Source organism: Grampus griseus, assembly GCF_964374135.1.
Source record: "Grampus griseus genome assembly, chromosome: 3".
Lineage (NCBI taxonomy): Eukaryota > Metazoa > Chordata > Mammalia > Artiodactyla > Delphinidae > Grampus > Grampus griseus.
This window is the reverse complement of record NC_139019.1, coordinates 20,588,602-20,600,911: the sequence shown is the minus strand read 5'-3', so window position 1 is coordinate 20,600,911 and position 12,310 is coordinate 20,588,602. Positions and strand designations below refer to the sequence as shown.

Genomic DNA, 12,310 nt, shown 5'->3' with positions numbered 1-12,310 from the left:
AGCAGTCAGGATTGACCACTAAGTTTAAGTTCAGGTGAGCCCAGAAGGCTATAGACTAGAAGTGGTCAATCTAGAACTGGGTTCAAGGGGTGTAGAGGGCACATGTAAACTGCACAAAAGATGATCAAACTCCCATGTTATTTTCCACTATTGTACTGATAATTTTTTGTCAAATGACATCTATGACCTTACTGGGATTTCCTATACCTAGCTGATGGAGAATAGAAAAGCCCAAGGCTAATGCAAGGATAAATTAGCTTAGTATGGGTGTGCATGTCATGGTCTGCTTATATTCTATAATACTAAGCAAGCTTGGCCGTGAAAGACAGTGGTGAAGGGTGTATTCTCAGTAGGCAGAGTTTGGGCAGTGTTACTGATCATCCACTTTGTATAGAAAGAGAATTGTCCTGAGGAAAGTATATACAAGAGGCATGTGGATGGACCTATAAGACACAAAATATACTGTGTGAATATTTGCATCAAGAGACAATTCCCTTCAGAGAGCATCAACTTCAGAAGAGGCATTAAACCACCAAGTGCACAAGACACCTTATTAAATTAAGTGTCATTAAATTTCAGCCAGTCTTCCTCACTGGGCATCCCAGTGCTTATGCCATAGATCATGAATGGAACAGCCATGGTAGTATAGATGGAGGTCCAGCAGCTCACAATCTTAAACCAGCTTGATGTCGTTCTTGCTGGTGCTGAGTATCTGACCTGTCAGTACCAGAGAACAATGCTGAGTCCACAGTACAGCACAATCCCTCAAGTAGGAGGACCAGTTATTTGGTGGCAATTTGGTTACAATGAACTCCTTAGAATCTGGAAAGGGCAATGACTTATCCTGAATTGTCACTCACTCTAGAAATAGTTTTGCTTTCCATTTGTGCTGTGGTTCAGCCAGCTGCACTACTTAAATACATACTAATGTGGGATTTCCTATAACATATCCTCAAACTAAGGATTCTTAACAGCAAAAGTACTGCAGCAGCGTGCACATGACCATGGTTCAGCCACAAACTTCACTGTCCTGAAGCTGTTTGTCTGATAAAGCAGGTTCACAGCCTCTTGAAGAAACAGCTGAAATGCCAACTTGAAGATGAATCTCTGAAAGGATGAGATGCTGTCATTCAGAATGTGGAATAATCATTAAAGCAATGGCTGTGATACAGTGTGTTGTTTCCAATAGATGGAGTACATGGGTCTGGAAATGAAAGAATGGAAGTAACAGTGGTTCAACTCACCAGCATTCCAGTGACTAATTTGTGCTTCCTGTCTCCTCTAGACTCTTTGAGTGTAAAGTAAGTCACTTCCTCAAGGAAATACACTAAGATTTTAACTAGGCTTAAAGCTATAACTGCTGTCTGGTGTCTTTGGGCTCTTTATAGCAGTTGATCAACTGGTTCAGAAGGAAGCTACTATACTACCAAAGGTAATTAACTGTGACTACCAAAGATAATTAACTGTGACCATCATGAGGGCTGCTGTTTCCATAACAAGGGCAGGGCAAAAGGTACACGGCAGTCAGGAGATCCTGTGGGTATTTCTTGGTACTTCTCTGCTTAACTTTAATTGTAAATGGGTCAGTAAATAGACACACCTGATAAATACACAGTAACCAAGGCTCAGAATCCTTAGGGATCAGAATTTCCACTATGCAACCACAAAGACCAGTAGAAGTACTAGTTAAATGTAAGAGGGGTCTTGATTGGGTAGCAGAAAAATTAGATGATACGTATCAATTACAGCCTGAGACCAACTGCAGCAGCATGTGCTGCAGTTCATTGCAATAACTTTTCTGTTGTAAAACTTCTCTTAAGTTGTGACCAACCTTTAGCCTGGATGAAATGAACAAAACGTGAGAAGGAAGCAGATTTGAGCAGTACAATGCATTGACCATGGTGGAGACTAATGATGTCGCATTTAGATCCCTTTTATTAGGACAGTGTATCCTAGCTGTCTTAAGGGTTGTCTCTTACTGGTTCATAGCTTCCTTCCTTTCAAAGGTTTACTGTTGTCCAAATAAAATAGGTTATGCTCGCTGCAGGGGGCAACTACAGTCAATGATTGGCTGACAGGGGTACTTAACGCCTTCCTCTTGCCTCAAGCTGAGGCCAATTTGTTGGACTCTTCATGCTCTGGGACATCTCATGAAATCAAACTGAAGCTACTCCCCTGCTATGATCTCATCCAACTTTTGCCCTCTTCTGCTTATTTCACTCACTTTCTCCTGAGATGAAGAGAGAATTCCTTCAGAAAACCATGTGCAACTAAAACCCTGTATCAGCCTCTGTTTCCAGGAAAGCCAAATTAAGACACTTTGTGACCGTGAGATTTTAAATTAAAAGTACGAATTTTCAGCTTTCTCAATTGTAATCTATTAAAGGTACAGTTGACCCTTGAACACTGTGGGGGTTAAGGGTCCTAACCCAGGCGAAGTTGAAAATCTAAGTATAACTTTACAGTAGGCCCTCTGTATCTGTGGTTCTGCATCTGCAGGTTCAACCAGCCCTGGGTCATGTAGTACTGTAGTACATATATACTGAAAACAATCCACATATAAGTGACTCCACACAGCTCAAACCTGTGCTGTTCAAGGGTCAACTGTATATGTTCCTGCCATTGCTCTGTAGGTAGCAGTTTCTACAAAATCAGCCACTCTATAATTCCTAATACCCTGCCTTTGGTCAGCTGAGTAGTTGAATGTTGCAATAATGGTGTCTTCTGTATGTTATTGTATCACACAGTACAATTTTCAAATGCTCAGAAGAGAGTTAATTTGCTTGGCTCTGATATGGAATATATATTCTGGCCTTTTTCTAACTGTATCTTGTACCACTGGTTCAGGCGTTTATAGAATAGGGTTCTTGTACACCTGATCTCATGTCACTTCTGTAGACCACAGTCCAGGCTCCCAGGACTTTGGACTTCTTACCACAAAACTGAGCTCATCTCTAGGCCTGGCATTGGCTTTGTCCCAAAATGTGTTGCCCTGAGGGCAGACCATGGTACTGGTGAGTTAATTCCTAGGCCTGAGAGAAAGTTATGCAGCTGCTCCTTTGGAAAGTGCTAAAATGTGAGGTGCGGATGTCCACAAAGGCAAGTGCAAAGCCCCTTCTTATATATGGTACAGACCCAGAGGCACTGAGGCTCAGAGTGATGGCTCTCCTCATATCATGATGTTCCAGGACAGAATTCTTGAAAGTGAGGATTGGAAACTCACACCTGACCTTTCAATGACTGTAAAGATATGTTTTCAAGGTAGGAGAATTGAACATTATTTATTAATGGCTTTAGCTTGTTTAGATATTTTAATTATTTAATCAAATATATATGGATCTTATACTCTTGCAAATGTTAGGTTGGACTTAGTATTGCAATCATTAGTTTAGACCATAATTTCTATATTTGAACCCAGGTAACATATTTGTATAATGAACATTACAATATGTTCAAGCATTCCACATGCACGACTTTTCCCTTTGTTCATCTTCTTTATCTACACAATTTTTATACCTACATGCCTGAATTGTGAAATGCACATTAACTCATCTCTTTTACAAATATATTTCATTTTATTCAATACTATCCCCACTACTAACCTCATTATGTCTATTTGTATTATTTCTCTGTTTTTGACATAGTTTGTAACACCTCTCCATTTTGTATCATATGAGAACCTTATTAATATTCCATTTACTTGCTCTTCTAAAATTCTTAATTAAAATGCTAAACAGGATATTAAATCAGATGGAGGCAAAGAATGACCTCTGTGACAGACCAGAAGACAACTTCCTCAATGTAATATTGCTATTTATCATGTTTCTTGATATATTACTTCAGATAGTTTTCTGTGACTGTGAAATCAATTTAATATTTTCTTAAAATACAGTTTTGCTTTAAAACTTTACTTATGGATCTCAACGTCATCATTATAACCTGCAAGAAATAGACTTCTTCCATTTTATAAAAATTGTTAAATAAATGTTGTATGATGAATACTTGTCTTAATCAGGATTCAATTTAAGAAGTGTTTTGTTTTTCAAAACACTATCATGAGCCATAATTAATGTAGAAAACATAGACTTCTGGTTTAGTATATTTAAAAAATGGGATTTTTGTAGGAAAATATGAAAACCTTGTAGGAATTTGTTCAACACATGTCTATTATGTTCATTCTTTCCTTCTAAGCTCACTGTATTAGGGCACTGAGGCTTTTACTTAACAACCAGAGACTTACTTAACATTTTTAAAAATGGCTGAATAAAACTCACTCACTAACTCAGAAGAAACTTGGAAGATTCTGACACTCATTCAATATAATGTGGAAATCATCATTTCAAAACAGTGGAAAAATTTGAATTGTCTCATGTGTTCATATACGAATTTACTTGAACCACTCACTCCACTGAACAAAACATACGTTGAAGGTATATTGTCCTCCTTATTTAAAAAATATCTCAACTAAGTATTCTATTTTTTTTTAACACCACAAGAGGAGTGGGTTAGGGATGCCACATTTTCTGGTTGTTAGTTTTTCTTTAAATATAATTTGGGGTCATAGGGTACCTAACAACCATTTTTTTACACATTCCAATGTATATTACTACTTTAATATCCCTAAAATATATCAGTTAAACATCCTAACATGTACAAAATACATTTAAAGGGACAGGGATCAGAATAAAAATGTTAAAAGGCACCCCATAATAATCAACATCTTGAAACATTTACTTAAAATTATTTAATTAAACATTGGCAAAGTATAATTATATAATTAAAATGAATGCAATTAAAGTAAGTTTTAAGTAAACCATAAAACCTATAAAATTTGAATAATTATAAAACGTAGAACACGTATTTTGGAGATTATTGGAGATTATGAATAACTGGAGATTATGAATACACATCTTTCAAAAGCTTATGCCTAGTATTATGTAACACCATTACCATTCCCCATTTAAACCTATGATACATGAAGCTTTTAAAAGTGAATAATGGACACAATAGTGAATAATAAAGGACAATGTTCCTGCCCTCATAGGCCAAAATGGGCAAAATTTTACAAACTAATGAATATTATGAGAATTCCAGAGAGTGAGAGTATTGGAAATATAAGCAGTATAATTGGAGAGGATGTGATTGAGGGACTGAGGGAGTTTGTTTATTTAAAAGGATTAGGAAAACAGATACTTCATCATGATTTTCACCAAACTTCTGGAATTTAATTAGTTGTATGTGTATATCTTACAATGAATGAATCCACTATCTTATGAGAAACTTCAAATTGGGCCCCCAGAACAGAGGAAGAGCCTCCAGAACTCTACAGTGATTTATGCTGAAATGTTTCAGCACTTGTCAGAGAACAGAACTAATTTGAGTTATTTTAGTAATTTAAGTTGTGAAAGCTTATTTTACACAATGAAAAGTAGGTAGTATGATAATGACTATGATGATAATTAAGTCTACGTTGAAGTATAGGTTAAGATACTATCTTCTCTGTGTCTATCATTATATGCAAGGTAATATTGTATACATATTTATAACATTTCCTTCTCTGTGTTTATTATAAACATAAATAACTTTTTCAGTTTCATCTTAACTCTATTAAATGTCTTCATTCAGTGAATAGTATATATAAAAATATATGTATGAAAAGAAATAAATTGAAAATAGGTATCATAGTAAAAACAAGCAGAATTGCAATAACAGTATAAGATATAGTATAAAAGTATCCCTCAGCAACCTCTCTTTATTTTTGATATATCTATCTTTTGTCACAAAAATAAGAAATTATGCAATAATGATTTACATTTTGTATATCAAAAGTGGAGCCTTAAAAAAAGGTAAGTATCTACATTTCAAACTTATTGGGTCCAAAATATTTTGTCAACCCCATTAAACTCCTTAAATCAGGTGCCTAATTAAAGTCACAGACATTCTGTCCAGGGCTTCAGAGTGTGCCAGTTATTCTTCCAAATAGATGCCAGTTGTTGAATTATAGATTTGTGCTGTGGAAAATTATGTTAGTGGTAGTCATATATTCATTGACTTTATGTCTAAATGGAAAAACTGAAGGCTATTATACATATTAAAGTAGGGTGGAAGAAACTATAGAACTTGACCATTCTCTTTTAAAACGAATATTTACTTCATCTTTTTATTGTGTGAATATAGCACCCATAGACTGTATCTGGCATCTAAATGTCAATTTAACCTTCAGGCTTTGCAAATTTCATCCACATTAAACTATATATTGTAAGTGCAGAATGTCACAGAGTCTAAGTGCATGCTCTAGATCTTTACTTATAATCACTCTGCTGTTAGAAAAAAATAGTTAATATTGCAATGTTTATATTCTGGACACCTAGGGCATAAATAAATTTTATTTCTTAGATGAGTCACTTAAGAAATGAACTTGTTCAGGAAATACTGGTTTCAAGTCTATGAAAAAGGAAAAAGAAATGTTTGGAAGGGAATCAGGGTATGGAAAGATCAAAATGAAAGTTCACACTAAATGATGCATCTTTTCATTCAAGTAAATGTCAGCTATCAGTTTCAGAGCACTGTCCTGATTTTTAAGAATAAAGCCACGAATACAGTGGAGAATATGATGAAAATAAAGATCATAAAACTTTGGGGATTAATAAAATTCTTCATTGCAGAAAAGAGGGTGATTTCTTTTAGCACACAGGATGTAGGGGTCATTTTCAGAGGCTGTCTTTGGAAAGGTAGCCCTTTAAGTGGCATTTCATTCTGTAATATTAAAAAGCAATTTTTATAGACCAGTTTTTCTTTTATCTGAAGTCAAGTGGAATGTAGAAATAGTTCTACAAAATATTCAGAGAAGAAATATTCTTTTACCTCTTTACCTTTGGGGTAGGAACCCAAAGAGTTTTATTGATCTAAAACCCAGGAGCAATTTGATGGTCCCTAATCAGAGAGGTACAACTGAAACAACGGAACAATAAAAAAAGGTTACTAAGCTACACTTTACTCCCAAATCATATGGCAGGTTTCCTGCAGGTAATCCGTATTATAAACCATCAACATCAGATAGTAAGTTGTACAGGCACTGGGTGTGTAGAAATCTTGCCTGACATGTTTGGATTTTATTTCTGATGCTTCCAGAAATTATAATTTACATCATTTGCAATCCTCATGGAACCATTGATGTTTTAGATAATTTTGATCTAATAAAAATGTTTTGTAATTCATTTGGTTCATTTTAATTATTGGATAATCTTTTTTTTTTACTTTATTATTTTAATCAAATTAATGGCAAAACAAAGCAAACTTGAAGACTGAAATGCACTTCATAATCAAGGGTTATCACAGAAAACACATAAACTTTATATAAGAAAAATTCCCAGAGTAATTACTTTTATTAGAACACATTTGCTTTGGGAGTAAACACAGTTTAAAAATCTAAAAATAACATTACATTATGTTTCAACTTAATTTAACATAAAATTTAATATAATTTTAAAAGAGGATGGACTAGTTTATAATTATTACATTTTAACAACATGATCCTACTTGGATCTAAATGTATACAATTCCTGATTAATGCTATCAATTTAGGATATTGATGGGTGTTCGTATTAATATCCCAACTCCAAATGGTTTGAACAGTAAGACATTCATTAGTCTACTTCAAAATCTGAAGGTATGACTATTTAAAGGTAGGTTAATTAAGAGACATAAAAAAAGACATCCATCCACTACACAGGATTTTTTTTCATCCTCTACTCTGCCTTCATCAGCAGTTTGACTTTTGTGCAAAGGTAGAAATTTTCCCCAGCGATCCCCCTGCAGATTCTACCTTGTGACCTTTGGCCAGAATGGCATTATTATATGTCCACTTTTAAATGAACTACTAGCACCCAGAAAGGAATGACCATGATTATTTTTACCTAATGAAAATTAATCACTACCCTTGGGGAGGATGAGGGGAAAGGGTGTGGACAAAGGAAGTGGGCCTCCATAGAAGAAAGGAAACAAGTACTAAGTGATAACGGAGTGTATTTTTCACACCAGTGATACTGGGAACAGTTGGTTTATTAGAAGAAACTTTGTGAATCAATAAACTGATTTGACCCCTCCTGCAAATCAAAAGGAAGGAAGAGAGAGAGAATTATTCAAAATGGGGAGATTACATGTATTTTCTCCAGAAAAGATAGCCTAGCATTGATTTTTAAAAGCAGTTGGTCCCAGAAAGTAGGGCAGGATTTGAAGATATTTTTAATAATATTCTGTCTGTCATGAATTTGAAAAAAACAGTACTAAAATATATTTGAGTGATTTGAGCAGTGCTGACATGCCTCCTACTTTTTACTTTAAATGATGACTATCTTTTTTAACCTTTGATTTTTAAGTCTTTAAGAGAAACATTTTATATTTACGTGGCATATTCAATTTAGGGTTCAAGAAACAGTCCATAAATTGATTTACTAACTATAGACCATGTTCTGCACTTAATTATTCACCATTATATTCCTCTTTGGAGTCTTAGGACAAAAAAATGTAGTTTCTCCCGATACTGAAATAAATTGTCATGTCTGCTGGGCTATTTGGAAGCTATTCAATTGTATAAATTAACACTCAGTAACAGCTTAGAATTGCTCGCAAACATTTTAACTATAGAAACACATAAAAACTCCCTTGCTGATATCTAACTAGGGAGAAGTAAGAGAGGAGAGGAAAGGAGAAGACAGGAGGGGAAGAAAAGTGAGGGGAGGAAAGGGAAAGGGAGGGCAGAAGAAGAAAAGAAATCAAGAAGTGTCTTAAGAAAAGTGAATAAGAAGTATTTTAATCTATTTTTAAAAGTCCAATGCACTTAAATTAACTGCTTTACTTAGAAAAAAATCAAGTATGCTACCTTTCTTGTGAATTAAGCTAATTACAGAGCCCCAAAATGTATTTAAAAGGAACTGTCAATTTTTGGATTAGAAACACATAATATTCATTATTATAATACTACATCCCTCATCTTTATTCAAGTAATTTCCTGTACTTTTTAATGTGAGCAATAAATTCTAATACAATGCAGTCTCTGAGATTAAAATAAGATCCTATAGTGTTTGAATCAATCAGAAACAAAATCAAATATTACCTCAGATTTAACACAGTTGTGATTTTAAGAAGAGGCAGTGAAAGACTCAGTTCTTAGTAGGCAGAACTTAGTTTGAATGTGCTGCTTGTTCTGCTAAAAAAATTTTGTTTTTGATGTTGTTTAACAAATCTAAATTTCATTCATTTAGCTGAAGAATAACAATAGTAAAGCATATCTTTGTTAAATCATCTAGATGTACATATATACGTATTGTACACGAGAGAATGTGAGACTGAATATGTGTGTGTTTCTTGTACAGAGGTTTGTATATATAAAAATAAACATAAAAATTTAATTCAAAATATGTTATTTTAAAACTGAAATCAGTGTGATTTATAGTCATCGGTACCTTGATATTTCAGTCTATTTTCAGTAGTACCTAATAATTTTATAAAGCCTTTTACAGAATATGAAAAATGAATTCAAAATTTATTTTAAGCTTAACTAATATTATCTGAAATTTGCTATATACATACCAAAAAAACCCAAAAAACAAAAAACTAGTACTCAAGAAGAACGAACTGGAAACAAGCAGTTTAAAATGATAAACTATTTTACATAATTCCAGTTTGCATGGGAAAAAAAATCAATTGTTTTTAACTTTAATTTCTAACATGGTTAAGATACATTTAGGAAAATCTAAGAAGCTAGACATATAGTGACTTAATATTCATTTACATTCAATTATAGTATAAATTTGAAAATAACAAAATCAAAACCATGCTAGTATGTTTGCCGTATGTGTGAGAATTTGTAAGTAATATTTCTGGATTTAGATAGCATTAGAATCGATTAAATACTAAATATAAATACCTGTGTTTGAAAAGTTTTTCTTTTAACTATTAGTTAAAATCTAGAGAACTTGCTTCATAATCACTGTAATTTATCCAGGCAACATGTACAAACAATATGGGCATACATTCTTTATTAATGATTTTAAATAACTCGATTTGAAATTCAGATAATTTAAGTGGAAAACAGCCATTGACTCAACATTCTTTTATTAAAATGGTGGACATAATGACCAACCCCTGAACTGTCAGCTTCTTGTTGCCTGGTTGTTACACTACTATATGCAAAGGCCCCCCTCTGAATTGCATGTGTAGGTATCTGGTTTAAGCTTATTATTTATAAGTTTGGTAAGCATATGCATAAGCTCTGAATTTATTTTTATACTATAGGCCAATTGAAGCTTCCGAGTCCTATAAGTATGTCCTATAAGTATAATAATTTGTGTATATTAATAAGCCCATGTACCTGAATAATACAATCTGAAACTTTGAATTAAAATCTTGTTTACCAGTAGAGAGGCAAATTCTAGCCTCATTTAGCCATTGGTTTATTAGACATGTGACTCCAAATCTTAAAACCAGAGAAAGCTGAGAAAACTGTATCGGCCTAGTGCCACATTTCAATGACTGAGTAATAAACTCACTTTGTTTACACTGATATGATGCACTTGAAAAACATGAACACATTTCATATAATCAATAAGTATACCATATGTTTTAGTGAAAAGTATCAATAGTTTTCCTGAGATTCAGTTATTCATTCATACAATACATACATAATCAATGCCATATTTGTCAGATATTGTGATATAACAATGAGATACATAGTAATTATTACAGTATTTATTTGCTGATTTTACAGAGTGAGGTAGCATCTTGACCAGCTTCACAAAAATAGCATGTACCCAGAAGTGGAACACAGATTTTTTCCCATCATAGCCAGCAGGATACTTATGTTCCATTTCAGAAACACTGTCTTTAATGAAGATCGAGGAAACATCACTATCATATCAGCACATTTTTAAATGCCCACAATGTAAATATGGAAATACCTTATTGTCTCTGTAATATAACCCTTTTTCAAATGCTTACAGTATTATTATCACGCTTATAGGAAACTGTAATCATATGTTGCTTTTCACTGTAACTATTCTCTCATAAGTATATGTTTTATTTCACCAAAACTACAGGTTATAATACTGATAAAATAATGTGTTAATACAAAATTAGAATTGAGAACTATTCTTTCAAAGACTCTGGTGGGCACTGATTTTTTTAAAAAGGAAATAATAATAAATCAAGAGGGCAGGAAGAAACTTTTAGAGATGATAGATATGTTTACGGTATAGATTGTGTTGATGGTTTTATGGGTATATATACTTATCTCCAAACTCATCAAGCTGTGTAAACATTAAAAATGTACAACTTTTTGTAATTAATCATATCTCAATAAAGTGGTTAAAAAATTGTTTTTATTCTAGTTATCACTTATGGGCCTTTCTTCCATCTCTTGCATAGTAGAGGGATTAACAGTACCCAAAGAATTTAACAAAACTAATTTAGGAATAAGTAAAGTGCTACAGAACAATTATAAAAAAAACTGAAGAAGTACTTAGGAAGATTTCCACAAAGAAAAAAGCTAGGACAAGGTGAATATCTTCCCAGATTTCATCAAACTCTTAAGGAAAAATGATGCCCATTTTATATCATCTTATCTTTCACATAAATCATCCTTTTAAAAGACGTTATCATTGTTACTTGAAAAAAATAGTACAATGAAAATAAATTATATAGAACCATCTAACTTATGAAGATGAATTCAAAAGCACTAACCAGAATATTGGCAAAGCAAATCTAGCATTAATATAATTTATGAAGTAATAACCTCCATGGTACTAGTGATTTCCTAATTCTCATGATGAACTCAGAGAAGTTATTGTATTATTTCCTTCATAATCTATATTAACGATACATACATTATTTAATGTTTCAAATTTATATTTGATAAGTTAATAAAGAAAAAATTTGAACATCCTGCTGTGAGTAGCTATCATTTATGGTGCTTGATATGTACCCATTTTTTAGTAAAATAACGTTCAAAAAGATGATCCAAGAGATCAGTGTGTCTTCTAAACTATTAGACAATCTAAAAATCTTATATGATATCATCAAATCAAAACATAAAAAAAAATTCAAATAACAGCCATAAACAACAACAAAGTGAAGAAAATACAACAAATATGTTTTATCAAGGGCAATCATACCTGCTTTAGAGAGCTATTTTTCACACATAAAAAATTAATAAAACAAATACCTAATGCACTTATGTATTCACTAAAACACAAGTTCCAAAATCACTTATTCCTAGTGGCTGGAGGTAATTGGGTTCTATTTCTTTTAAATA

At 33.1% G+C, this 12,310-nt stretch overlaps 1 pseudogene across 1 annotated transcript in view; it reads left to right on the top strand.

The window, feature by feature from the left end:
• The first annotated feature begins 649 nt into the window (after nt 1–649).
• LOC309820965 (protein lin-28 homolog A-like) overlaps nt 650–12,310 on the top strand; it is a 33,571-nt pseudogene continuing 21,910 nt past the window's right edge. Inside the window, exon 1 of the transcript in view lies at nt 650–750. The product of the transcript in view is annotated as a protein lin-28 homolog A-like (transcript). The remainder of the gene's footprint in view (nt 751–12,310) is intronic.